The following is a 27958-nucleotide window of genomic DNA, read 5'->3' as shown; positions in this document are numbered from 1 at the left end:
TATTTTAGCTTAGCTTAGCTTACCAGTGTAACTTGACGTGTTATTCACATTTTTAATGATACCAGTCCAAACCTTAATCATAGAAGTAGCTGGTCAGAAAACAGCTAAATGAGTTGTTTTACAGGACTCATTTGGAAAGTCTTCCTTGAGGACTTCATGCAGCTTCAAATATTACAGAGAACTCAACAAATAGTTTTAAATTGCATTAATGGGCATGCGGCGCTCACTCAGCACTTATAAAACCATGAAATGCCAAATACACCCGAGCCAGAGTTAAAATTCTGTAATCCGTCAGAATAATTTTGTGATTTTCTCTCAGTCATGATGAGTTCTAATCAATAGTTTGTCCTTCAGAGTCTAATCACAGCAGCGAAACAACAACTCCACCAGCAGAGTCATTAGCTGTGTATTGCCTCTGCCACTTTTTGCCACTTCATGGATACGGTTTGTGTTTCATGTGGCAATTTGGTGGATGAATAAAATTACAATAAGCACTTTGTTGGTTTCTCTGCCTCCCGACAAACTGATGGAAGCCAACCGCTGTGATCTTCATCAGGACGGCACATGATGGCAGGACTTTTTTCATCTGGAACATTACGGCTTCATCATGGCGTGTGCACGGATGTGGTCATGAATACTTACATTTATTGTTTTCTTATGATAATTTGGACATTACGCTGTCTTCTGGCTCCTCACAGTGTTTACACATCTATCTGTTATTACAGCTCATGATGATACTGATCCCAAAATGGAAATTGTTCTCCTCTCTCCACCAGCAGGTCAAAGCTCTGAGCAACATGTTGGCAGGGTGGATTCTACATTCGATCTATTTATTACTCTTACGTGAACGCCTGTATTCTACTGTTTTATTTCTCTTTTTTAATGTAAAGCTCCTTGAGTTGCACTTGCTGTATAGACTTTTTTACACAATCCACCTAAAACAAGATGAAACTTTATTCACCTCAAAGGAAATTCTTGTGCCAGATATTGCTCAGAAATAACAGCTAACATAAAATAAGAAATACAATGAGCAATAAGATATAAGTACAACACACTAACTAGGCAGCTAAAACTAGAATAAACTAGAATAAAGCAAGAGAGAACATATAAAATAAACAGGTAATTGGTTAAAAGCTAATTTCACATAAAAGCAAGTCTATAAAAGTGGATTTTAAGTGATTTAGGGAAAGTCCTGATGCATTACATTGACAATGTTGTGCGTCAAAAAGGAAATATTGCACATGTAATCAAAATGCTGCAAATGAAAATGAAACGTTACACATGATAATGAAACTGCACCTGAGAAATCAAAATGTGAAATATTGCACGTTACATAAAATGCTACAAAAACTGACTTTGCACAAACTACTGAGAAGTAATATTGCAATTATTGATATCGCTGTTTAGATCTGAGAGCCTGATGTTTCAGGTGTCAAAATAAAGCTCTGGTATCCACTGACCCTTAGGTGCTGCAGGAACCTTGTAAGGTGTTAGCCTCACGACAAAGAGCAGTTGGGACTCAGTGTCTTGGCTCAAGGACACTTTGACATGTTGTTTACAGGAAGAGTCACGCATCAATCTGACAACCCTACAATCAATAGATTCTATACGCTGAGACGCAGCAGCAAACAACTGGAGCAGCAGCAGCAGTACATTGACACTCTTTGTAGCTTCAGCAGTAAAACCATGTCTACATACAGTAAGCTGCATAAAGCAATGGATGCCAAAGTGGTAGTTTGGATGCAAAACACTAAGAGAGGGTTGCAAAGTACTGACTAAAAAGCAAAATGTACAACTCTCTGCTCCATGAAACCTGTTTAACTCCCCTAAATCTCAAATAAGATTGAATCCTAATGTTTTGATCACATTCTGAGTGGCTTTCAGACAAAGGATCGACCTTGAAACGCTAAAGACCAAACGTTCTGCCGACACAAAACCAGTGGTCAACCTGTAGCCAATCTCTTGCCTGGGTTTCCTGACCTGAACACATACCGGTGGATGTGTGGATTCAGATGGAGGCAGAGTTGCAGAGGGGTCCAGGTGACTTGTGTACCAGGCGGAGGAGGTGGCAGGGAATCCAACACGGCTGGCAGGTAGTCCAGGATGAGGCTGTTCAATGGTCTGGCACCAAGTAGCGTGCTAATTCTTGATGAACGGATTGGTAGCACCTGTCTGCATGCCCACCTGAGGAGAAAAGGAAGGTAGAGGGAAGAGGGAGGCGGCTCCTGCTAGGAGCCTGACATGGAGGGAGTCACAAATGGGCACCATGACAAAGACTTCTGTGATGCTTAATGACATCCGACCAGAGCTCATGTGTTTAAGACATACAAACAGCATTTGTATATGTAACATAGTCCCCTTTGCAGCACATATCATGGGTCTAAACAAAATTAACTGCTTTAAATTGTTGTTATTAACTAATTGATTATTAATTGATTATCCTGCTAATTATTGATTACAAAAAATACCCCAAATTTGCATCTCTAGCATTGAGAAATAAATCATGCTCTCCCTTTACAACAAGATTAAACTAAGGTTTGTATTCAATAAAGCAGATACCAATCAATTAAAAAGGCCTTGATAAGCCCAGATCCCAGTTTTAATTACAACATGACACTACTAATTACTGGTAATGATGGTTTGGGACTGGTGGTTTTTATTTGTCTCTTTGTGTGCTGCTTGTTTGGTTGTCTCCATGAATGAAAGCCTGCAAGTTTTCACAACATTGCACTAGCATGTCATCTTATTAGCTGCAGCTTTAATTCAACAAACAGTGCAAAAAACACTAAGAAGTCGCTGATTCCGACATGAATCAACCCATCTGCTTTTGCCTCTGCAGCTGCACGGCTCTCCATGAAGCCTTTTATTTTGCCACCTTCTCCTCGAGCATCTTCCTGTGTCGGGGCGACAGATAAGAAGGGAGCAGATGAAAGATGATGATGATTAAAATAATACGCCTCTTATCGCGGCGCAGAAAGCCTCTCTGTGCCCGCTGAAGAGGCCGTTTCAGGCGGTCGATATTGCCTTTGTGTTAAAAATGAAAAGTATTGATCTCCTTTACCTCAAGCCGCTCAGCTGATTGAGCCTGAGAAAATCTGTATCAGCTGCCAACCCTCGCAAGCGGCCGCGAGAAGGAAAAACCAGACGAAGGGTTCATCTGAGGGAGCCATACTTCCTGTCAATATGATTTCAGGGAGCGGGAGCTGAGTCCCGTCCAGTCCTGTAAGTCACACCGATAGCAGCTTTATCTCCGACCTCCATCACACCTGGACATCTTCCAGCTCCTCAGAGAGGCCTGCATGTGTTCGGGAGGCCTTGTTTACGCTCCCGTGTCCAACCGGAGCCGGAGAGGTGTCTGTACCGAAGCAAAGGCCGATCACTGCCTCGGTAATCAGTCTGGGAAACAGCCGCCGGCTATCAGAGTCGGCCCAGACACAGCTTGTCATTGAGCGAAAGGTAACACGGTGACAGACTGAGGTCTATGTTCGGCAGCGCTGCAGTCCCTCTCATAAACTGCCTGCACACTGAGCTCACAGCTGGATGATTAGATTAGTGTGACCTGTAATCAAATGACAGGGTCCGGCAACACAAACAAACACAAACAGCCTCGCTAGGTGACGTCCGCCCGTCACAACATCACATGCACATACCAACACGGTCACGTATGTGAGGTCAGCGTGCAGCATGAACCCAAACACGGAGCTCCAGAGTGAAAACTTCCCATCGCCGCATCCACATGTGTTTACCAGAATGTGAGGTAATGAGAGGAGCCGAGGATGAGGCCGAGAGCCAGAGATCAGCTGCTCCATACTGATGAGGATCATTGATCGCACAGTGTTTTTCTCTATCTGCTACCGGGTGACTGGGTTTAAACACACCGTCAGGCTTACAAACTCATATTTTATCCCAGATTCAGTTTAAAAAAACATCTCGAGCACACATAATAATAACCAGCAATGACTATATAATAAAAATAAATTAAAAATGGCTCACGGACGTTGCATTTAAACCTTGTACTATGGAGACCAGATAGGGCCACTTCAACGCTGCTTCAACATGAAAACAATTACTTTTACTCATAAACTGCAGCAGAACAAGTTATTTTTAAAATTTCTTTTTATTTTTAAATGGGTAAAAATTGGGGGAACATGAACTATACAACTAACATTTGCTCAATATGAATTTCAGTGTGTTCTGTAGATCGTCATGAGCATTTGGAAGACAAATCCCAATGTTTAGGTCTTTATTAAGGTAAAATTTAAATTTTGTAGATTTTTTCCCCATTTTTGATTTTATTGTTATTTTTATTTAACTGCATGGTCCTTATATGCTTATGGAATTATTTAAGGCATTTAATTTTACACTTTTGTCAAAACTGTATTTTGCAGAAGTATTCCACTTTTGTTTCTGATTTATATTGAGGTGTGTAAATAAAAAATATAAACAAAAAAGAAGAAAAAAATTGCCCCAAAAACCGTATGATAATTTACTGACAGTGCTGTTGTCTCAGCAATATTTTTAATCTAAGATGTAATTTACCAATCAAGTTCAAATATTAATATTATTATGTGTTACATTATTTATTACAATTCTACAATATTATAGAAAATACAAATTTGGTACGCTGTAAAAAAAAATAAAAAAGTTTTCTTTTTTGTTTACAGTTTGTAACTGAATTTGTAATTTTCTGTTATTTCACAGATTTTCCCTATTTTCATAAATTACAGATCATATCTATTAAAATCAGTATGAAAAAAGAATAAAGAAAAAAACAGATCAAAAGTGTAAATAATGTATTAAAGAGTAATTTGGTCTTTCACAAGATGTGACCGTAAAGTCATACTGTTTTGCTGTATTCAGAACAGCTAAACATATCAGTATTTTACAAATTTGCCGTTGTTTTCACCGTTTTTTGTCACAGCATTTATCATTTTTTTCATCATATTGTTCCTTACACAACTGTTGTCAAATTTCCACCATTTTTTTACAGAGATCTTTTTACAGTGTAGTTCTGAATATAAAATAGCTCTGCCTTGATATTAATTTAGTTGTACTCTAAATGTATATTAAAGTGAATTAGAAACAGCGTCTTTCTAATCAGCAGAGTCTCACTGCGTTAATGATATCATCAGTAATTTCAGCACACTTCATACTTCAGTTCCTGCGACTTTAAAAGCCGGACTTCAGTTTGAACTACTGACAGACTTTTCATATTCAGTTGTGGTGCATTCAGTACACAGATCTTCACTCTGGGTTTGGCCATTTGGGCTTCTCCGCCTTCCCTTGTGAGCAAAACTTATTGGGATCAGGACTACACAACACACCTCTTAACCCTAACCTTGGCGTAAACCTAACCTTACAGCAGCTGTCACCTTAGAGGCATATTTTCACCTTAAAATGTAAAAAATTCCACAAACTATCGGTGCTGTGCAGAAATATGCAGAACTATTTGGACATGACAGTGAAAAAAAGACCTAGAGACTGTGATCATCTTCTGAGCATGAATATTATTGCATATTTACAGCTAATATTCTCCCAGCAGACTGGAGAAATACTGATGAGGCTGTAAAGGACAGTGCACTCTGTAGCAAAGGTGGAAATAGACAATTAATAGTATCAAGGAAACTATTGTGTTAATTCTGTGATGTTTTTCAGCTTGTAATGTTGAAAATCTCTGTCTTCAAATAGCAACAGTGTGTATAAAACTCTATAAAGAATTTAAATAAACACAGTAACTGTAATTAAACCGATGTAAATGAAGTGTATATAACGTCTGAAGGTTTGTTACGTTTTCTGTTGCGGCTCACCTTTTCCTAGCACACAGGTGTGTTAGAACCACAGAAGAATAGACTCCAGCGCTTTCAGTGACCATGTTCAGTAAGCATAATCACCTTGGGTTCAAAAAATCCATCTGCGTCTGTTTATTTCTGAGAGATGTCCCCGCTTCTAAAGGTCTTATATTTTGAACGAACAAGGTCACACAGTGTGTAGCTGGACTCTAATCTAAAGGCAAGCAACTCATTTCTCCCACGTCTTTTCATCTCTGTTTACTGCAGCTGCCTCCCGCTTATTATTCCAGACTTTTAACATCTCCCAAGTAATTATGTATGTTGCTCCATACATTATCATTTACTGCAGAAATGACCCCTTTAAAGGAAGTAAATCAGCTACAGACTGTTTTGTTGCTTTGATACGTCTCGTCATACATGAAATCCAGTTAGCTAAACAGCAGCAAACACTTACTTTTGTGCTCCTTTTCTTCCCAAACATGTGAAACACGTGTTCGGCATCAGGTGTCATGTACAAAATGAGCTGCTATTAAACAACTGCAGCCTTAGTAAAGAAGATAAAATAATAAGATATAACTTCCAATCTAGAAGAAAATCTCTGTGCCAGATTTTGTTAAAACGAAAAAACAAAATGACATAAACTAAAAAATGCATTGCCTGAAAAGTAGAAAAGCAATGAGATACAAATTGATCAGACATAAGATTATGACCACTTGCCTAATATTGTGTTGGTCCCTCTTTTCCTGGCCCATTGAGGCTCCACTAGACTCCTGAAGGTATGCTGTGGTATCTGGCACCAAGATGTTAGCAGCAGATCCTTCAGGTCCTGGAAGTTGGGAGGTGGGGTGGATGGATTGGACTTGTTTGTCCAAAACATCCCACAGATGCTGGATTGGATTGAGATCTGGGGAATTTGGAGGCCAAGTCAACACCTCAAACTGCTTGTTGTGCTCCTCAAACTATTCCTGAACCATTTTTGCTTTGTGATATGGCACTCTATCGTGCTGAAAGAGACCACAGTCATCAGGGAATACCGTTTCCATGAAAGGGTCTACATGGTCTGCAACAATGCTTAGGTAGGAGGTACATGTCAAAGTAACATCCACTTGGATGGCAGAACCCAAGGTTTCCTGACAGAACATTACCTACAGCATGACACTGCATCTGCCGGCTTGCCTTCTTCCCATAATGCATCCTGGTGCCATGCGTTCTCCAGGTAAGCAGCACACCCGGCCATCCATGTGATGTAAAAGAAAACATGATTCATCAGACCAGGCCACATTCTTCCATTGCTCTGTGGTCCAGTTCCGATGCTCACATGTCCACTGTTGGTGCTTTCGGCGGTGCACAGTGGTCAGCATGGACACCCTGACTGGTCTGCAGCTACGCAGCAACAGACTCCGATGCTCTGTGTATTCTGACACCTTTCTATCAGAACCAGCTTTAACTTCTTCAGCAATTTGGGCAACAGTATCTTGTCTGGTGGATCAGACCACATGGGCCAGCCTTCGCTCCCCATGTGCATCAGTGAGACTTGACTGTAAATGACCCTGTCGCCAGTTCAACACTGTTCCTTCCTTAATTTAATTTTAATTTAATTTTTGATAGATGCTGACCACTGCAGACCAGGAACATCCCTCAAGAGCTGCAGTTCTGGAGATGCTCTGATCCAGTCGTCTAGTCAAACTCATTCATAGCCTTACGCTTGTCTATTTTTCCTGCTTCTAACACATCAACTTTGTGGACAAAATGTTCACTTGTGGCTTAATATATCCAACCCACCAAGAGGTGCCATGATGAAAAGATAATCAGCGTTTTTCACTTCATCTGTCAGGGATCATAATGTTATGCCTGATCGGTGTGAGTACAATGCAATGCTAAAATAAAATAAATAACCTGAAATACGGTTAGAATCGAACAGTGAAATGTAATGCTGTCAATTATACTGAGGTATTAAGTAAAATAACACATTAAGTATTGTACCTGAAAAATTTGACAAGAATGGAAAATATTGCAGTGTTGCACATGAAAGTGAAATATTGCACCTGAGAAATGAAAATATGAAATATTACCATGACATAAAATGCTACAAATGATACAAAAACTGATATTGCACAAACTATTGAGAAAAAATATGTCACAAATCCTATTATTGTTTAGATGTAAGAAAATACCCCTGCTGAAATGGAAATTTGCAGAGAAAAATCACCCTCAGCTTTGTAAATATGTCCAAGCATGTCTATTTTTTTCAGATGATCATTAATGCATGCTGTCTGATTAAACAGGAGAAAGAGGAGGAGGAAGCTGGAAGAGAGAAGATGAGCAAAGAAAGGAAATGGACGAAGGGGGGAAGGAGCAGGAGGGGAATGAGACAAAGGAGGAGAAGATTAAACTGTAAGAGGAGAAGGAGCAAGAGAAAGAGGTTTGGTGACATTTGAGACAGAAATCGGAGGAGAAATAAACACAAAGATAAAGATATGCAAGAGAAAGAGGGGAGGACAGGGAATGTGAGATTGCAAAAACAAGAGATGGATGGCGAAAGGAAAGTGCTCGAGTAGGAGGAGGTGAAGGAGCAAAGAAAAGAAGGATGGGGAGGAGACGAGTGACAAGGAGGAGGAGGAGAATCGACATCGGTGGCTCTGCCTTCGGGTCAGGGAGGCCACAGCTGAATCCACAGATGCTCTTGAGTCGGGAGAATCCTGACGGTGACCTCCTCCCTGAAAGAGGAGGTGATTTATCATGGGGGCCATAAATCAACACATCTGACCTCCCCTGCACACAGCTCACGCCCCGGACTGTTTACTCTGCCGCCCCGGCCATCCATTATGTGGCAACTGTCGGATGCAGCAGCAGCAGATACACTGATGATACACTGGTCGGAGGAGGATGGACTGCTTTATGTGGCGCACACCCTCTGAAAAGGCAAACACAAAAACACACACATACAGAGACACAAACAAGAGTTCAGAATTGTGGGTGAACCCTGGTGTGCTGACAGTCTTTGAAGAAGAAACTGAAAACAGCACAAAATGAGCAGCATAGTCTGATTCTCCACAGAGATAAACAGGAAAATGTGACTAAGTATTAGTCACAGACTAGACGCTGTGTTTGCAGGACACCACACACCGCACAGCCACACAAACACACCAACCCCACTGTAAAGCATGGTGGTGGCAGCATCATGATGTGAAGCATGGTGGTGGCAGCATCATGATGTAAGCATGGTGGAGGCAGCATCATGATGTAAGCATGGTGGTGGCAGCATCATGACGTGAAGCATGGTGGTGGCAGCATCATGATGTGAAGCATGGTGGTGGCAGCATCATGATGTGAAGCACGGTGGTGGCAGCATCATGATGTGAAGCATGGTGGTGGCAGCATCATGATGTGAAGCATGGTGGTGGCAGCATCATGATGTGAAGCACGGTGGTGGCAGCATCATGATGTGAAGCACGGTGGTGGCAGCATCATGATGTAGGCCCTGGAAGGCTTGTAAATGTTGAGGGTAAAATGAATGCAGCAAAGTAAAGGAAAAGCCTGGAGGACAACCTGATGCAAGAGAAATGCGACTTGGGAGAAGATTTGCTTTCCAGCATGATAATGACCCGAGGTAGCCAAAACTTTTCAGAAATGGTTTCAATTCAACAAGGTGAATGTTCTGAATGCCAAGTCAGAGACCAGACAATCAAACTGAAAATTTATGGCTGGACTTGAAAGGAGCCTTTTGCTCATGATCCCCATGTGACTTGACAGAGCTTGAGCAGTTTTACAAAGAACAATGAGGTAAAATCACAGTGTCCAGATGTGCAAGGCTGACTTCAGCCTAAATACTGGCTTGAAGTGGGTGAAAACTAATGAAAACACTTATTTTACATTATATATTTTTAATTAATTCACATTACTTTGCAGAAATCTGTTTCACTTTGACATGAAGGAGTCTTTTTATGGTAAATTCATGTTGAAAAGCTTAATTAAATAGACCATGATTCAATGTTGAAAAGCAGTAAAATGGGGAAACTTTCAAGGGGGATGATTAGTTTTAAAAGGACTGTATATCGTGAAGACACAAAGCCTAAAAATTGGTGTGTTTGCAGCAAATATAACTGCTGTGTGTATTCTGTTCACATCTAAATCACTGTGTTGTGGATTAGTATTGAGGTGGTCCAAACTGCAGGATTCATCACCAAACAGTGTCACGGTCCTGGTGTTTCTTCCCCTCATTTGCAGTGTTTCAGCTGTTTTATCTTCCCCTCGTGTCCCTCACTAGTCCCTTGTTCATTCTCTGTCTGTCTCTGGGCGTGGTGGACCTGCTGCCAATCCACCTGAGCACCTCACATCCACTCATCGATCATTCCTCTGCAGAGTTTAAACCCAGCTACACACTCCAGTTTTTGCCAGGTCGTTCAGTCTGCTCATGTAGTAGCAACACCTCACTGAAATCAATTTGGAACCTTCACAAAATGACACCAACATATAACTAAGCTGCATTCTCAGTTACGTTTTGAAGGAAGTGTATTGTCTGTTGGATTACAGTTGTCAGAGTTGTATTTTAACCCAAATCCTAACATTTTTTGAACCCTAACCAAGCATTTTTGGTGTCTAACCTTAATCAAGCCTCTAGCATGTAAAAGTGTCTTTCAAAGTGTGACATTTTCCTAAACCATGCCATGTGAACAGTAGGTTCCAAACACATACACTACCTTTCAAAAGTTGGGGTTACTTAGAAATGTCCTTATTTTTGAAAGAAAAGCAGTTTTTTCAATGAAGATAACATTAAATGAATCCTTAATCCAGTCTAGACATTGTTAATGTGGTAAATGACTATTGTAGCTGGAAACAGCTGATTTTTAATGGAATATCTCCATAGAGGTACAGAGGAACATTTCCAGCAACCATCACTCCTGTGTTCTAATGCTACATTGTGTTAGCTAATGGTGTTGAAAGGCTAATTGATGATTAGAAAACCCTTGTAGTTATGTTAGCACATGGATAAAAGTGTGAGTTTTCATGGAAAACATGAGATTATCTGGGTGACCCTAAACTTTTCAACGGTGGTGGAAGTATAAAGGTGTTTATCTTAACATTGCATATGCTAAAAGGGAGTTTTTCCACCTGAACGCTGTTCATTTGCAATTAAATTCTCACCCAAGCATCAAATGTGTTATAATCCACAGCTGAAAATAGTCCTAAACAAATTCACTATTTGCTTTGGTTCGACTAACCTTTGATAAAGACAAAAGAGCCCATTTTTTTAAGAAACTGCCAGGACTTTTTGAAATATATTTCTTCAACAAATACGTACATTTTCACCAATGAGCTGATGTAGATTAAAATAAATGTCACTGACAGCAAAAAATAAAAATCATGTGTGCCATTTTTTTTGTCTTTTTTTTGATGTTGACATTTTTGTCTTTAAGGATTTTTGAGTAACTTTTTTTAAATTAACTGCAGACAAACGCTGGTCATCTGCATTTAAAAACTCACCCGAACATCAAATGTGCTGTTGCCAGGTGCTGTTTAAAGAGGAATTACTGGCTTTCTCTCGATAATACTGTGAGATCTGTACGACACTAAGTGGTGACTTTGGTTATGATTTGGCACTACATAAATAAAAATAATTTGAACAACAAGAATATTCTAATGAGGCTATTGAGAGCTGCCAGTCATGGAAATCAGATGGGCATATAGAAATCCAGGAGGACCTGCCTTGAACAGCCAGAAAAAGGCTGCTGTTATCTCGCTGCTACTTGTTGAATCATCTGTGATTAATTAAGGCTGGAGGACTCACTGGCTGTCACCTTCTCGGCTCGTTGCGGCTGTTGACATATCCATGCTCAGCTGGGCTTGTAAGGAGTTCACTGTCTGTGTTTTCATATTCAGATGTTCTTTATCAGAAACCAGTGTCATTATGTCGCTCTGAGCTTCTGCCATCAGTGGCTCCGGCTTCATTTAGATCTTTCATTTGCATTTGTTCACTGTTTCTGCTGCAGCATGAATATTTCTGAGCCTCCACTCCTGACATAAAATGGGACTTTTACACTGTCAACACAACAAATGGAGATTTTTTTTCCTCATTTTTCATGCATGCATGATCGTTCTCTTTGCATAGTGTGGAGGAAATGGCATCATCAGTGGCCTCCTGCAGACCTCACAGGAGGGACCAGATCCCAGGATGACCTGCAGCACCTCCTGCTGCCTGGATTTCTGCAGCACAGGGTGCCGTGAGTTCACAGGCTAATGAGCTGTAATCAAATAATCACAATGAGCTACTTGGAATCCAGTTAGTTCATATCAGCGCAGACAGGAGCCACAATCAGATGGAGAAAATCAAATCAACAGGTCTGGGAACAGCACACATGGGTGCATTTAGCCACACATGCTCATTAATGAAATGTCCTACATGTGAAGAAACCAAGAACTGTTTTAGTTTTGGCAGAAAGGAGGGTGCTCAAGAAACATCCAATTACCAATAGTAAGAAAAACTGGCTCTCCATGGGTGAAGCGATTTTTCTGTCTTCATATAGTATCTAGACTGTTTAGACTGTTATATTAATTAGGTCAGTAGATTTAGATTGTCATATTTATATTTTAGATGTATTACTTACTAACCCTGTAGGTAATACATAATACATAACCTGTACCTAACTTTTCATGAGTACTGTAAAGTTCAGTTACCAAGACAAATTTCTTGTGTGTGTGAGCTCACGTGGCACTTTCTGATTTCCATTACATGCAAATGCATCAGCAACAATGCAATACTATGCTTTGTGTATATATATATATATATATATATATATATATATTTAAAAAAAATAAAATTTCATCTTTTCCATGAAAACTCATACTTTTATCCATGTGCTAACATAACTGCACAAGTGTTTTCTAATCATCAATGATCCTTTCAGCACCATTAGCTAACACAATGTAGCATTAGAACACAGGAGTGATGGTTGCTGGAAATGTTCCTCTGTACCTCTATGGAGATATTCCATTAAAAATCAGCTGTTTCCAGCTAGAATAGTCATTTACCACATTAACAATGTCTAGACTGGATTTATCATTCATTTAATGTTATTCTAAGTGACCCCAAACTTTTGAAAAGTAGTGTATATATTTATTTATTTATTTTACTGTGCAATATTTATTGTTATATATGGATGTGTACATTTTTTTTTGCTTGTAAAGAGTAGCATTTCCAATCTTGTTTTACATTCATATAATAGCTTTTTGTCCTATTTCTTTTCAATTTCAACATTTTTGCTGCAACTTCCTTTGTGACTCGACTTTTTACTGTGCAATACACATTTGCCTTACCTAAACTAATGTTTTTATGTTCACGCGGATCCAATTTCTTTGTAAATTTGTATTAAAACAATTAAAGCTTTCTGTTTTGCTTCTATTCTGTAAAAAAAAATTAAAAATCACAAAAGTCTGTGGGATTTGGTGCATCTAAGAAGCCATTTGTGACTTGGCTGCGACCAACAATTATGTTTGAAAAATTAGTAAACTCTCGGTTGAACTGCAGGCTGTGTTTATGTACAGCAGAACAGAAAATATATAGTAAAATATAATAAAAATCTATTTTTGCACAGAAGAGTTTTTTGACTTATATTTCTAGCCATGGTTGTTCTGTTTCCATAGAGGTGCAGGACTTTATATTGCTGTGAAAAATAAGCTAACAGTGAGTAAAAATGTGCAGAAATTGCTTGAGATTTATTTAGTATTTGTGGAAATTGATTTAAAATATATGCCACAATTTGTAAAATTGGTGTATTCAAGAAATGTCCACTGGTAAGGAACTGTGAAAATAAACTCTAAGTTTATAAAATTATATTGAAAACCTCAATATAAATAATAAAATAAATTCTATATTAATCTATTATTTAGCTTTTCATGTGTCATTCTTTTTACCCCTTAAGATGAAGGCAATTTTTTAAAACTGCAAGCACTACAGATCAGAAAATTCTGAAATTCAATAATTCTTCGTGTCTCCATCCCTAAACTAGACTGAAGTTTTTAGAAAACTCCAGTTTTTACATCATTCTAATCACAATTCTGAACAATACCATTTTTAAAAATCAGTCAATAGACACTGATGTTACTGAATCTGTTGTAAAAGTCCAACTCAACCAAATCTGATGCAACAGAACTGAAGCCTGATGATACTACGTCTATTTTAGATCACAGCAGTACTCTCTATTTCAGCCTTTTGGAGGGTTTTGGACAGCCGAGTGTGCCGTGCTTGATGACCTACTCAGAATGGTGCTGTAGGGTTTTAATAACAGATAGAGCACCAGGACTTTTTATTTTATTACAGTTGACAGCGGAGAGATGATGGGAAATGAAGAGAGAAAGATGAGGAATGACAAATAATAAAAGGTCCCAGCTGGAATTTAACCGGTGGCATTGTAATTTGTGAACCGGGCCCCCAGGATCCTCTAAATGTTGCAGAACCATCTCCTAAAAATGATGTTCTGATGCAATTAAACTGCATTCTCAATTACATTTTTTCCTCTGTTAAGGTAAAAGCATGACATATTTCCACTTACAAACAACCACAAAAACAAACTGGTTCCATTTAAAACCATTATTCTCAGACTTGGGTTCCATTTTCAGTCAGTTTGGTTGGCTTTAGGCACCAATTTTACTTGGATAGGTTCAGAAAAATATCACACTTGGCTTCAAATATGAGCCTTTAACAACATGTTTGAAGCTTCTCCTCCACTTTCTTGGTTACCAGGTTTGTAAAAAGTCTGTCTGTTTAATCTATGACTGGTTGGTTGAAAAGGAGCAGCATTCGGAAAGAAATATAATCAATAGTACCAACATGTTGATTAAAGATGTATTTGTGATATGTAAAAAAATATATATATATACCACACTGTAAATAATACATGTTACTGCTGCTTTTGCACCTCTGGTTAGATACTAAGCTGAAATATGCCTTGTTTAGTTTAATAAGAATGCAATTTTTGGGAAGTTGGGGCTTGATGTTGATATATAAAGACCACCTATCAATACAAAACCCATTCTGACCATATTTTTTTTAATCAGAAAAGGAAAGAAAAGTTAGACCCAATCCAAACAAGACAGTCAGAACTGATCCAAAATAGGCCAGAAAACACCCACACTGGCAAAATCATGAAGCTCCACCAACAGACCAACAACCATTGCAATGTTCTTGACAGCTGCAGTCAAAAAATACATTTTGTCCTGTGATTATAGATGGAGTTCACTTGGATCCAACCCAATATTCACATTACTGTAATATTAGACACAAACTCAAGAGCCAGTGTAATATAATTGTTCCTTTTTTTTTTTTTAACTAATAACCAAAGGGGAGCCATGGAGATCTTTGGAATCCTGGCCAGTTTGGAGAGGAGACGCTTTCAAATTACACTTGTAACCCTGCAGCAAAAGCCAAGTCTACTTGACCTTTAAATGGAGACAAACATCATTCAAAAGCTTGGGGTCACTTAGAAAGGTCCTTATTTTTTGAAAGATAACAGTTTTATTTTCAATAAAGTGTAACCAAGTTAGGACTGGAGAGGGTCTTCTGGTTGCTTTTAACATGGAACCGACAACGCCACCTAGGGCCTTCCACCTTAAGACTGTTAACAATCCTGCCTCTCAACAGAGGGTTTCCCTACTAAACACAGGTACGTGCACAAATGAATACAGAGGCGTGTATAGAAAAATATAAATACAGTTTTTATTCTGGTACAAAAATATGTTCAGCACACACACACTAATGTTAATATAAATGCAGTTATTAAAACTGGAAGTCACACAGGCCCTACGCAGCTATGGAGAGGAGAAACCTGATTACTGAGCCAGAGAACACAGCCACGGAAACCTAAGCATAAACACACATGGGGAGAAACGAAACTAAACTAGAACCAAGCAAACTGATACAAAACTAGGCAAAACAACTACAAACTAAAAGAAAGAAACAACAAAATAAACAAGTGGAACAGAGCCAAAACTGTAATGAAACAAACAAATGTTTAACCACAATCAAGCAACAGAACGATAACAACAAGCATAAACAAACATTTTGTTTACCTCGGCTGTCCGACGCTACACGCGCATGACGCCGTCAGCAGACTCTGCACTGCAGCCACAGAACACTGGTCTGAAAAGAAGAAACAATATTAATACAAAATCTAAAGCTTACCAGTGTTTCGCGTGCTGCACAGCACGTACCTGTCCAGGAGCGCTCAGGAGTACAGTGGAGCTACGTCCGTCAATCAAATGGAACCCCCTGCTGCAACGGCCAAACCAGTCATTAGTTCCCCCACAGCTGTATGGCATGATGGCTAATCAGCCGCTCACAAAAGACAACATTAAATTCATCAGAAATCCAGTCTAGATATTGATAATGTAGTAAATGACTATTCTAGCTGGATTTTTAATGGAATATCTCCATAGGGGTACAGAGGAACATTTCCAGCAACCATCACTCCTGTGTTCTAATGCTACATTGTGTTAGCTAATGGTGTTGAAAGGCTAATTGATGGTTAGAAAACCTTTGTGCAGTTATGTTAGCACATGAATAAAAGTGTGAGTTTTCATGGAAAACATGAAATTGTCTGGGTGACCCCAAACTTTTGAACAGTAGTGTAGGATTTGTCGTCTCCACATTACGGCATCACATTCCCAATTAGCAAACTCTCCTCCTTCCCTCACTGCTGGCCCCATATCACCCAGTTAAATTCCTAGAATGCATCGTGTTGTGTAACGTACCGTCACCTTATCCTACATCACAGGAGTTTGCGGTGCTAACTTCTCCCCGGAGCACATGAGGAGTCCACATTCCACCGTGGACGTCCAGACAGGGGTCCTCATTAGCAGTGACCTCCCCTGTTAATAGCTCTTAATTTCACATGAGCGTGGTGACCTTTGTCGCGCCGAGGTCGGAGGTCGCGGCCCGGCTCTCGTCAGCTCCGTGAGAGGACACCGCTTACGTTTTATTTCCTGCTGATTGAACCCGAAGCTGTGGCTAGTCGTCGTTTTCAAAAGAGCCTTTTCTCCCTGAGAGTTTACCCGACCCTAACACTCAGCTCTGTTTAGAGCTCCAGAGGGAGGGATGTGACCCCACGCCACAGCCCAACATGACACACTGCTTCTTTTTTCTGTTTTTTAACAAGTTATTTATTCCCTTCATTAAGCCTTTTACGCCCTTTTGGAGACAGCATGTTTTATCCACACTAGCTGTTCCTGCTTTAGAGGCTGAACCATCACTTTGGTATAGACTGAATTATCTTGACTTCATTGGATTAGTTACCACAAAATTCTGACACTTACGAAAGTGTCCATGCAAATGTTGGGGTAAATTTTAAATGAGTTTCCAGAAAATTGGAAAATGCAAATTAATCCTATGAACCTCAAGCAGTTTATGTACATTTTTAATCACTGTTGGCTCATTTTTCACTTCAAAATAAAGTCTTAAACCTCTGCCAAACAGCACAACCATGGCTAGAAGTACAGAAAACTCAAAAATAGATAAATTTTATCATCTACATTTGTCATTTGCTCTGTGTAAACACTGCCTGCAGGTCAGAGGAAAAGTCCAAGAATTTTTCTAGCGTAACTATTGGTCGCAGCTAAGTCACAAACAGCTTCTTAGTTGCACTGAAAATCGCTGAATTTTTGTTTTTTTTTTACAGAATAGAAATAGAATATAAGGGCTTTTTTGTTGTTATACAAATGTACAAAGAAACTGGAAATGTTTCTCCTGAAGCATAAAACATTTCAGGCATCCACTACATCCACAAGACAAATACTTATTGCACAATAAACAGAAAAAAAAACATAGCATTAAACAGTAGCTAATGTTTTTTGCACAATGAGTAATTGTGGTACAAGCACAAAAACTTATTGCATCTGTCGATAAATAAACTGCACTTGTACAAATGGTTTTATTTCATGATGACAAGAGGATAATACACTTGAAATAATAGCTTTCAGTATGATTTTGTCTCTAGGGAAGAAACTGACTCTAGGATCTGATATAAAAAGTTTATTTTTGATGAATTTCTAAATGTAAAATACAGTAATTCTGGTGAAATATTACAATTTCAGGCTTCAATGTGGGTAATTATCCAGTTCAAACATCCATCCATCCATCATCTATACACCGCTTAATCCTCATTAGGGTCATGGAGGGCTGGAGTCTATCCCAGCTGACTGAGGGTGAAGGAAGGGGACACCTGGACAGGTAACAGTCTATCACAGGGCTACACATAGAGACAATCACACTCACATTCACACCTATGGACAATTTAGAATCACCAGTTAACCTCAGCATGTTTTTGGACTGTGGGAGGAGGAAAGAGTACCTGGAGAAAACAGGGAGAACATGCAAACTCCATGCAGAAGGATCCCAGGAAGGCCGGGACGTGAACCCGGGATGTTCTAGCTGCAAGGCGACAGTGCTAACCACTACACCACTGTGCAGGCCCCAGTTGAATCAGCATGTCACAAATGCCAAGGATTGTTGGAAATGTAAAACTCTGAGGATTCTTTCATTTTTTTTGCAGTTTACTATGATACAAGATGTAATTTGGGTGATTTTTAGAAAAATAACACCTTTTAAGTAGATTTTGGGGATCAGAGGGTTCATAAATACTATATATGTATAACAAGACGTGCAGGAAAAGTCACTCATGTTTTTCTTCTCTGAATCAGTGGATATTGTGTGCTGCACAGATTGTAAAACCCCGTCAAGCTGCTACAAATCTCCTCATAGCAAATATTTTATACCAAGAGAGCTTGATCGTCTTTTTGACCTCTGACTGAGACCAGATTTCTGCGTCTTTGTTTCTTTTTGTCCAGAACAAAAATCCGATTTTAAACACGGAGAAAAGAAAATACACAAACGTCGCTGTTCGGATGAACCTTTTAGCACCGAGGTGAACGTTTTCTCATCAGGACTGATTGGATAAAGCATCAGACCTGCTGCTTGTGTATCCTGGACTTTTCAAAGAATAATCCTGAGAGAGAATTCCTTCGCTGGATGACACTCCAGTCGAGGTTTTTCCTCATGATGTCATCTTCATGGGTGTAGCTGCAGAATCTTCAAAGGTGGAGAAGAGGCCAAATAGTACAAAGAATGTAAATGCAAAGATTGTGTTACGGAAAACAAGCAAGCAGCAGGGCACAGGGTTCTGTAAAATAAACCTCCTCTTGGAATTTATTAATGTTTCTGCTGTGATTTGATCAAATAAATGGCAGGCGAAGTCCAGCTGGGAGAGACCGAATAGAATGACGAAAGTCAAACGGAGTCAGACCTGATTATTTAGCTCTTTCTACAGAGTGAGTTTGTCTTTTTAGAGCACCCACAGAACTAAAGGCAAGAACATGACAATAGAAGATAGTATTACCACTGTTCAGATCCTGCATTTCAGGCCTTACTTCAACTTTTCCAAGTCACTTTTTGCTCCACAACTTCTATTTTATAGTTGGCAGTTATTTGCTGCTAAGATTTTACATGCATAATGTGTTGCAGCTTGTAAAACCTCAATTCGTTTCAGTCTTTATTGTCCCACTTGGGAAATTTGGCTCGCGGCCCATAAAAACAGCCTTGTCATTAGTAAAACAGAATAAAAGAGCAGTAAAAACGATCATTCTTAATAAGTTAAATCAAATTAAAGCAGCTAAAACCCAATAAATATGTTTTAAAAAAATGGGAAACTATCAGATTTCGACTGCTGGTAACTACAGAGGGTGCAAATTAATTGCTGGAGTGAAATTAAAAGGTTTTATTGCATGTACTAAAAGGAGATGTTTGTATCCATTGCACTGACCCTGGGGAGTCCATACCTGCCCTGCAAGGAGGCAGCTCTGATTATTTAGGGGGTTTATCAGTGGAATGTGCTCATCAGTAATCCTGCAGCTACATGAATCATCTACTGCTTTCATAAATCCAATTTATTTGGTAATTTTATAGTTAAAATTAGCTTTAAATTAACATGTCAGCTATAAATCAGGGCCGGAGCAAATAGGTGTCCAAGGGTGGCCGTGAAAACATCAGGCTAAAGTCTAAAGTCACCACACAACCAATAGAGAGCACATAGACTCAAAGAACTACAGTTTGTACATTCTCACCCTAATGTAACTTCAATTGTAGGATAAACTTCAAATAACTGTCATTTCGTTTTTAAATCATTTGAAGGTTACATTTTTTAAAAATGGTTATATATGAACTTTCTTGCCTGCAAAAGCAAATGATGAAAGTAAGTGACTGAAAAAATGCTAAGCAGCTGGCAGGAAATGTTCCGACAACATCACCTACAAGTTCTAGTCATTTTCTAAAGGAAACGTTTTCAACAAATGTTCAAAGAATGTTTGATGAACATTTTCATTTCAGTGAATATAATAATGGTGTTCTATAGCAGTAAAAAAGGAACGTTCTCACACCAACATTTAAGGAATGTTTTCCAGAAGTTATCCAGGCCTCAGATGACAGAATAGTTTTTATGCACAACGTTTCTATAATGCGATGAAGCTGGAACATTTTCCTATTTTGTTGAGGGAACACATTATAGAATGTTCTTCTAAAAAACTTTCCTTCTAAAAGAAAGTGTAATGTGATATATTAACATATGTGGAACATTTCACCTGCAATGTTCAAAAGACATCTTGAGGATGTTGTCAATTATAACTATAACGTTTATCTATAAGACATTTCCACACTGATGACAAAGGAAGGCGGTTCTCGATGTAACATCTAAATAAAATGTTTCCAAGATGTGTTATACTGTAATGCAATATATTAAGGAAGGTGGAACATTTTGCCTGCAACTTTTTGAGGATTTTTTGGGGAAATAAGACATGAGTAGCATTTTTCTTTAAAACATTCCCACAATGTTACAGGAAAACAAAGTAAGGACGTTCTCAATGCAACATTCAGTAAATGATTTAAGGACATTTTTAAGAATCTATCCTGGCTTGAAGAAGAATATACTCAGGACTTAAAGAAAACTTTGCTAGAACTTTCTCAGAATGTTTTTAGGGCTAAATACTGTTGAATGGGGTGTTATATTTAAAAAGAGTTGCAGGGTTCACAGGGTTCATTTCCATTTTTACAATTTTCTGGAAATTCTTTCAGAATTTGCATGAAATTTTGGTCACAGAATTATAGAATTGTTTTGTTACTGATCCAATTTCTGGGCTTTAATCAAGAAGTAAGAAAATTGTATTCAGAATCACACTAATGGTTGCCATAATAATAGTAATAACTGAATATATACTGTGTAATAAATAAATAATAATAACTGAATTGGGACACAGCTGGTGTGACTGAAAATGTCTTTAAGAGGAACATTCAAGGAACTTAAAGAAAACTTGACTGGAACTTTGCGGAACTTTCTCAGAACATTTCTGGCTGGGATGGTTGATCTGTTTCCATGCATCTGCAGGACTTTTATTTTGAAGTGAAAAATTAGCTCACAGTTCACAGGATTGATTCGCATTTTCTACTTTTCTGGAAATTTATTTCAAATTTGTCCAAAATTTGTATGAAAAGTTGGTCAGTGTCAGAATTTTGTTGGTACTGATCCAGTAGAGTCACAAACAGTCAGTGAAAATGCAACAGGAGCCAAAAAAGTGTAGAAATTGCTTGAAATCCAAAGGGTTGATTATGCTGTTGTGGATTCGAGCCCAGAATTAGTGTTTAAATTCACCTAGAGCAGACTGAACAGGAGTCTGAGAGCTGGTGGGTTGGTGGATGACATTAAACTACAAATGCTCACACATACAATAAATAAAACTCCACCACATGATCACCTCGGGGCCCGTCAACAAACATGTCAAGATGTCAGCCGGGGCGGACATATCGAGTCATCTACGAGGCCTTAATGGTAAACAAAGACTTCCACGCACACACAACGAGATCTCATCAGACTGAGAATTGATGCTGCCAGTGGATGAGCGTCTCAGCTGGTGGTTTGAGCCGAGACAACACACTGTTCAAAGACTGATAGGGAACATGATTTTGCATACTCGCTGCTGATATTAGCCGCAGCCGCTAACACCTCAGCACAGCAGGCAAATAACACCACTAATGATTTCTGCAGATGCGAGCGGTAAAATCATTAAATATTGTGACAAATACCGTTCATTCTGTTTAATGGGAAGGCATCAGATATTCTCATATTTTTATGTTGTTGTGTGCTTTTATTTATTAGGGATTGTTTTCAAACTGTTTCGGGGATGAGAAAGATAATAGGATAAGATAAATTCTAATTAATGAGACGCTGATAGCAGTTAAATATATGGGATGGGTGATATCAGGCTGATAGTGGTGATGAACACGTAAGAAATTATCTGCAAAGGGGGAACATTTTCATTACAGCTGCTGGTGCTGTTCTCTCGGATCAAAGCAACGATTGATATTCATAAAACCAAACATGTTCTTTCTCCCTAATGATGCCGAAAAAATCTGTCCAACATGTGATCTAAAACAGCCTGGGCTACAGGCCACATTACAGCCCCGCCTGTCTTTTTCATTAACATGATTCCATTGACTTTCATTTAGTTTCTACCAAATATCCACTTTTTTCAGCTGGAATATAATTAAACTGTCTATGGTTACATGTGGTTACTGTCAGCGGACATCATTTACTGCAATAAAATGTCATTTCTAGACAACAAAGTCACAGATTCTCATGAAATCTGCAGGATATTTATGATTGACAGACAGATGATGAGTTCTCAGGACTTTTCTTACACCCTGAACCACATGTGGGTGATATTTACATTTAAAACAAGAAATATGAGTGTAATACACATTGGATTATATTATATTAAACTATATAAATATATTATCTCTGCTCCCTAAAGGATGAATTCTTTTTATTTTGTTGTCTTATTTCTCATTTGAACAGCTTTTCACATATGTGGAGTTCCGCAAGGAACAATCCTAGGGCCTCTTTTCTTTAAAATTTTCATGCTTCTCTTTGGTCAAATTGTACAAAATCATTGAAAAAATCTGCTAAGATATATATTTTTATGAGAAAAATGCTAAAATTGTCTGTCTTCGAATGATTACACAGGTACTATGCAAATTAATAACTGTATGTGCAAGAACTTCACCCCCCTGAACATAGAATAAAGTAAAACAACTGTGTTTGGTACAAACTAAGAATGCATTTTTTAAATTCATATTTGTGAAGCACTTTACAGTGAAATGCACTACGTAAAAATGCCACTTTGTTTTGATTTTAATAACATTAATATTGTGCTACTGTGGACATTTTACATCGTGCTAAAAATAATTAGCATAATGTATTTATATTTACCTTTTCTCAGTGATATCCATATGTGTTTCCATGTGTGGTTGCATGTTAAAATAATACAAAACAAAACATGTACAGTACTTTTTAATATGAATTACTTGGTTACAAAAATGAAAAACAAAGTTATTTTTTGGTTGAACTGTCAACTTGCTTGACACTGGTTTTAACTTTTTTGTTAAAATGACTTCAAAGATGGGACTTTTTATGATGGCTTCAGTTTTTTTCATGTTTCAACTCAGGCATAATCAGAGATTATTACTTTTATTTGTTCAGTACTGCAGATTCTGAATCAATGACATGATGAGAAACAGACTCAAATTTCCAAAAGCATGTTGAAAATAGGTCAAAGGGGAATTTTAAAATAATATATTATCTCCTAAAGTATTTGATGTGTCAATCTAAAATTTCACAGATAGCATTTTAAATATCCAAAGTTTAGGACAACAAACTTTCAAACAAATCGGAGATGGAGGAGCAGAAGGTCCCTGATGTTTTGAGATGGAATAAGCCAGAAGCTCTGCAAATAAAGATGTAGTTGTGGTTCCTGATGATGAGGAAGGAGGACGATAAGGTTTGTTTCGATGACCTGAACTCTGAGTTCCACTAAAGTCAAGACACCATTGAGGAGATATCCATCCCCGGAGAAGTTAGCACAGATGAGGGAATCTCATGTTACCTCGTATTACCTCGCTGCTATACATACACAAGCAGTTTTCCAGAGCTGATTTCCAACTTGGAAAATCAGAAGGTTTCGCAAGTGACACACTTTCCAGGAAAACACTGACCTTCAGCTGTTACGGGTGTAGAAAAGCTGATGAATGCTGCAACAATCTTTGGTTTGTCCAGCAACAGAACTGCTTCAGCTGAGGACAAAAACACTGGAGATCCTGCATCTGTCCATCAGTCAGATGCAAAACCATGTTGCAGTGAGCACAAACTCATTACTGTAATGACAATTTTCAGCTCTGTAGGGATGCAAAAGTTTCATTTAAGATAGATTACATATAAAACAGCATCTAACAACCAACAGCGAGGAATATTAATGAATTTAATAGCAACAAACCCAAATCAAATATACACTTTTGCATATTTATTGGTTTTTACGGTTCTACAAAGTGCTATTTTGCTCAAGACGAGATTTGATGAAACACCCAGGCATTAAAGGGTTAACCTGACCTAACTTAATGATTACTGCACGACTTAAAATCAAGAAAACAAAACAATAAAAAAGTAAGAGAAGACATAAGGGCTGCAGAGCCCAATAAACAAATTAATTCCATCTGAGACCAATGAGAGCGTTCATTTACCCTCCATTGTGTTACAATGATTGAAATTACCCAGCATCTACTGGCAGTACAATAAAAAGCATTTTTTCCTCCATTTTCTTTGTAAGTATTTCCAACCATCATGCAAAATAATATGTGTGGGTTTTTAAAAGGAAGCGGAGCCATCATATGACCGATTACAGCTGCGACGCTGGGAAATACCCGAGTAGAAGAGAAGCAGAGAAGCACATGAGCTCAGGAATTCTTCCAGAATTAGAACAAAGGCTTTTGGGACTCACTGTGGCCACAAAAAAAACACACCACCGCAAATCCATCTGTGTTCACAGGCTGTTCACAGTGGTTTAAGTGGGAAAATGTCAATGACAGATAATTTCATTCGTCTCCGTTGTAAATCAGCTGATGCTCGGCTGTGTGAAGCCAACATTGTCTGTGAGAAACACAACAGGAACGACATGTTTGGATGCAGACAGAAGCCACATGGAAAACACACAACTAATCAGGACTTATTGATCAGTCTGCTGTCAGTCAATAACCTCGATACTGTACATTATGCACAGAGCTGGAATTTTATTGATTAGCAGAATTAACACAACATGAGTCAAACAAACTACAGATGACTTTTGCATGTAGATTAATAAACTGTTGGTGAACTGAGCTGCAGCAGAAGCACTTGAAGTTTGGTACAAGAGGTAAGCAAAAGACTATTAATTTAATAAAAATCAATACCTCAAAAACATCATGACTGAATGCAGGTTCCTCAACACACTGCAGGGTTAAGCCAGATACACACAACCGCCACAAACACACACATCAGTCCCGGATCAATACATTTGAAGCTATTTAAACAAGCGACAAAGGACGGCAATCGACCGTGAAGCACATTTGATCTAGACACACTCAGAAAAATAAAGGTGCAAACTGGAACCAAATGTGGTTCTTGGCACTGAAAAGACATTTTCAGCTGAACAAAGAAACAAATAGAAGTGAGGCATTCCTCAGTGAGCCACCAAAGGTGCATCAAAGAACCATCGAAAACAGTTCTTGGCAGTGAAGAACCATTTTTTAGTTCCAGACAGAACTAGAAACGAAGCAAAAGTTGCTCAATAAACCCCCATAGGTACCTTAAAGAAACATGAAAAAATGGCTTCTTTAAGTAGAATAAATAGTGATCCAAGAAATTTGAGCAAAAGTAGGTTCTTAAAAGAGGCATTTTTCAGACATTTCTTTATGGTCAGAATGAGGATTTGATAATCAAAAGCAAGAATTTGATAGATTTCTGGGTCATTTCCATCATAATGCATTAAATATTTTAGATTCTGGACTGTTGGACAGACAGACTGGACATTTCTCACTGTGTTTTAATGTTTTATAGACAAAATGTTCTGTAGATTAATTAAGAAAATAGCTTTTGGATTAATCAATAATGGAAAATTTGATTTGTTTTAGCTCTAATTTCATGCCACCAAAACCGAAAATCTCAGATAAGAGCCTTGTAAAGTACAGGAAAAACCATCATTTTAAATAAAGAGATTCTTCAAATGGTGATGGCACCTTGAAGAACCATTTAAGAATCATTATTTTTGTGAGTCTATTGATATGGCTGCATTTATTGGCCAAACTACTACAGATGTACACTTTATTACCGATGCAATAACCAATAAGCTACATGTTTAATCCAAATAAATTTAATCATCCAGATCCTCAAAGCATGTTTCTGTCTAATATCTTACTTAGCATTTAAGACTTCTAAGGTATCAGTGGACCTGATTTTTAATGTGTTTTAATATGAATATGGGTCACAGTTGCTTGACAAGAACATATTTTGAAGTTCTGTTTGCATTTGTGTGGTTTCTTTCTGCAAACATACCTGCATCGCTACGTGTTCCCTGCTCGTATCAGCCTCCATGATCAGAGTAAATGCAGCAGATAGCACATGACTGTGTGTATTTATAAATACATGTATGTACATAATCGATGGTGGACTAATGAGCAGGCAGCTGCAGGCCCGTCATGCTCCCCTCTGGCTGCAGAAACGATGCCACATGCATTCATGTACCTGATCGTGCATGTGTGTGTTTGTGTTTGTGTGTGTGTGTTGCGTGCACACGTGTAACGAATGACCTCCACCTCACGGCTGTCAGCATATTTTTCTTATTGATAATCCTGCTGTTTCTCTTCGGGCCCCTGAGTGCAGGTGCTCAGGGATTTGGAGCAGCTTTGTTCAGTCCATTCCAGCTCACATGCCTCCTCTTGCCTGGGAGTATCCTGAGGCTAGCTCGCATGTAAACCAGGCCGGGTACAGGTTTTGACGCCGTAATCCCCACAGAGCATCCGCCCTCCGAGCCTCTCAGCTCCAGGAATGTATAGGGTCGTAATTGCTCATTATTTATTTAAAGCGCCGCTAAACAAAAGCTTCAACATTTACAGTGACTCAGAAGTGTGCAGCCTCTTTTCACTCGTGGATTTGGGATCTTTACTGTCATCAACAGGCATAAAACCTCCTACCTGCACAAAATACAACGGACAGTTTACAATCTAAGGTCATAGTGGGATTTTTATTTTTCCGGATTGCTCATGCGTTACCTCGTTTCTGCATGACCTCACGGTGTAAGTATGTATGTTTTAGTGCGGTTGTGACCACAGGAACAGTCAGTTTACCCTCAGCTGTGGCTGCTCACACACAAGTCTGCACTGTTTCACTTTGAAAGACTAGAAGGCCACATTAGTCCACCAACGTTACTGTATCATCTTGCTGTTTTTAAAGACAGATATCTCGATTCCCACCAAAATCAGGCCACTTGTTTGCTGTTTGTTATTCTGCTTGGTAACATGATGTTGCCAACATACAAACAACACTGACAACAAACCTCAAATTCCTAGAAAAGCAAGTCTTTCCAACACTGTAACTGAGCTGAACTGCTTGAAACGCCATTCTGACTCCAGTCTTAGCATGACATAGTTCATGACTGTTCTTCATTCACTATGATTCAGGCTAATACGTTAGTTTTTAATGGGTGTAACAGTGACTGTGCAGTAAATATACATGTTTGTGGCGACTTAATCCAAGTATTTGGATTTTGGCAGTGATGTGGCTTATAGTCTGGATCCATGGATTTGTTTAATATTCTGTATCATTGCCAGATAGCGGCACGACGTCACTGTAACCATGACAAGAAGTGAACACTACATCAGCTGCCTGCTGATGATCACATGATTGTGATCCTGCTACAAATCCACCACTGCTGTCTTATCCCTCAGAAATGTTACAAGAACAACTGATTAAATTGTGGGGGTGTTTCTGAGTCCCATCAATTCCCGCCACCCGCTACATATTCAGGTCACGTAATTCAGTATCCGTACGTAACATACACATGCAGAACACACGCCTGTGCTCAGTGCAGGTCATTTTGTTTGTGGGTACATCTATAGTAAATGGACACATTCTGTGTTGCTGTAATTTCTGATCATCAATAACTAATAAACAAATGCTGCCTTTCTGCCATATGGGGGAATGAGCAGCCTTGGCGGAGTACTTCGCTCTCTGAGAGCTTTTCTAGTTTTTAAGTGGGATAACTGTCATGAA

The 27958-nt window shown here is 38.8% G+C and overlaps 1 long non-coding RNA gene across 1 annotated transcript; it reads right to left on the bottom strand.

Annotated features, from left to right (window-relative positions):
- Positions 1-1521: 1521 nt before the first annotated feature.
- On the bottom strand, positions 1522-16020 carry LOC129350933 (uncharacterized). The gene is made up of 3 exons (XR_008604528.1): positions 15855-16020; positions 3062-8703; positions 1522-2894 (listed from the first exon to the last, which is right to left on the bottom strand). It is a non-coding gene; the product is annotated as an uncharacterized LOC129350933 (long non-coding RNA).
- Between the last annotated feature and the right edge of the window lie 11938 nt (positions 16021-27958).

Source organism: Amphiprion ocellaris, chromosome 17 (assembly GCF_022539595.1).
Source record: "Amphiprion ocellaris isolate individual 3 ecotype Okinawa chromosome 17, ASM2253959v1, whole genome shotgun sequence".
NCBI lineage: Eukaryota > Metazoa > Chordata > Actinopteri > Pomacentridae > Amphiprion > Amphiprion ocellaris.
This window is presented reverse-complemented; position numbering and strand designations above follow the sequence as displayed.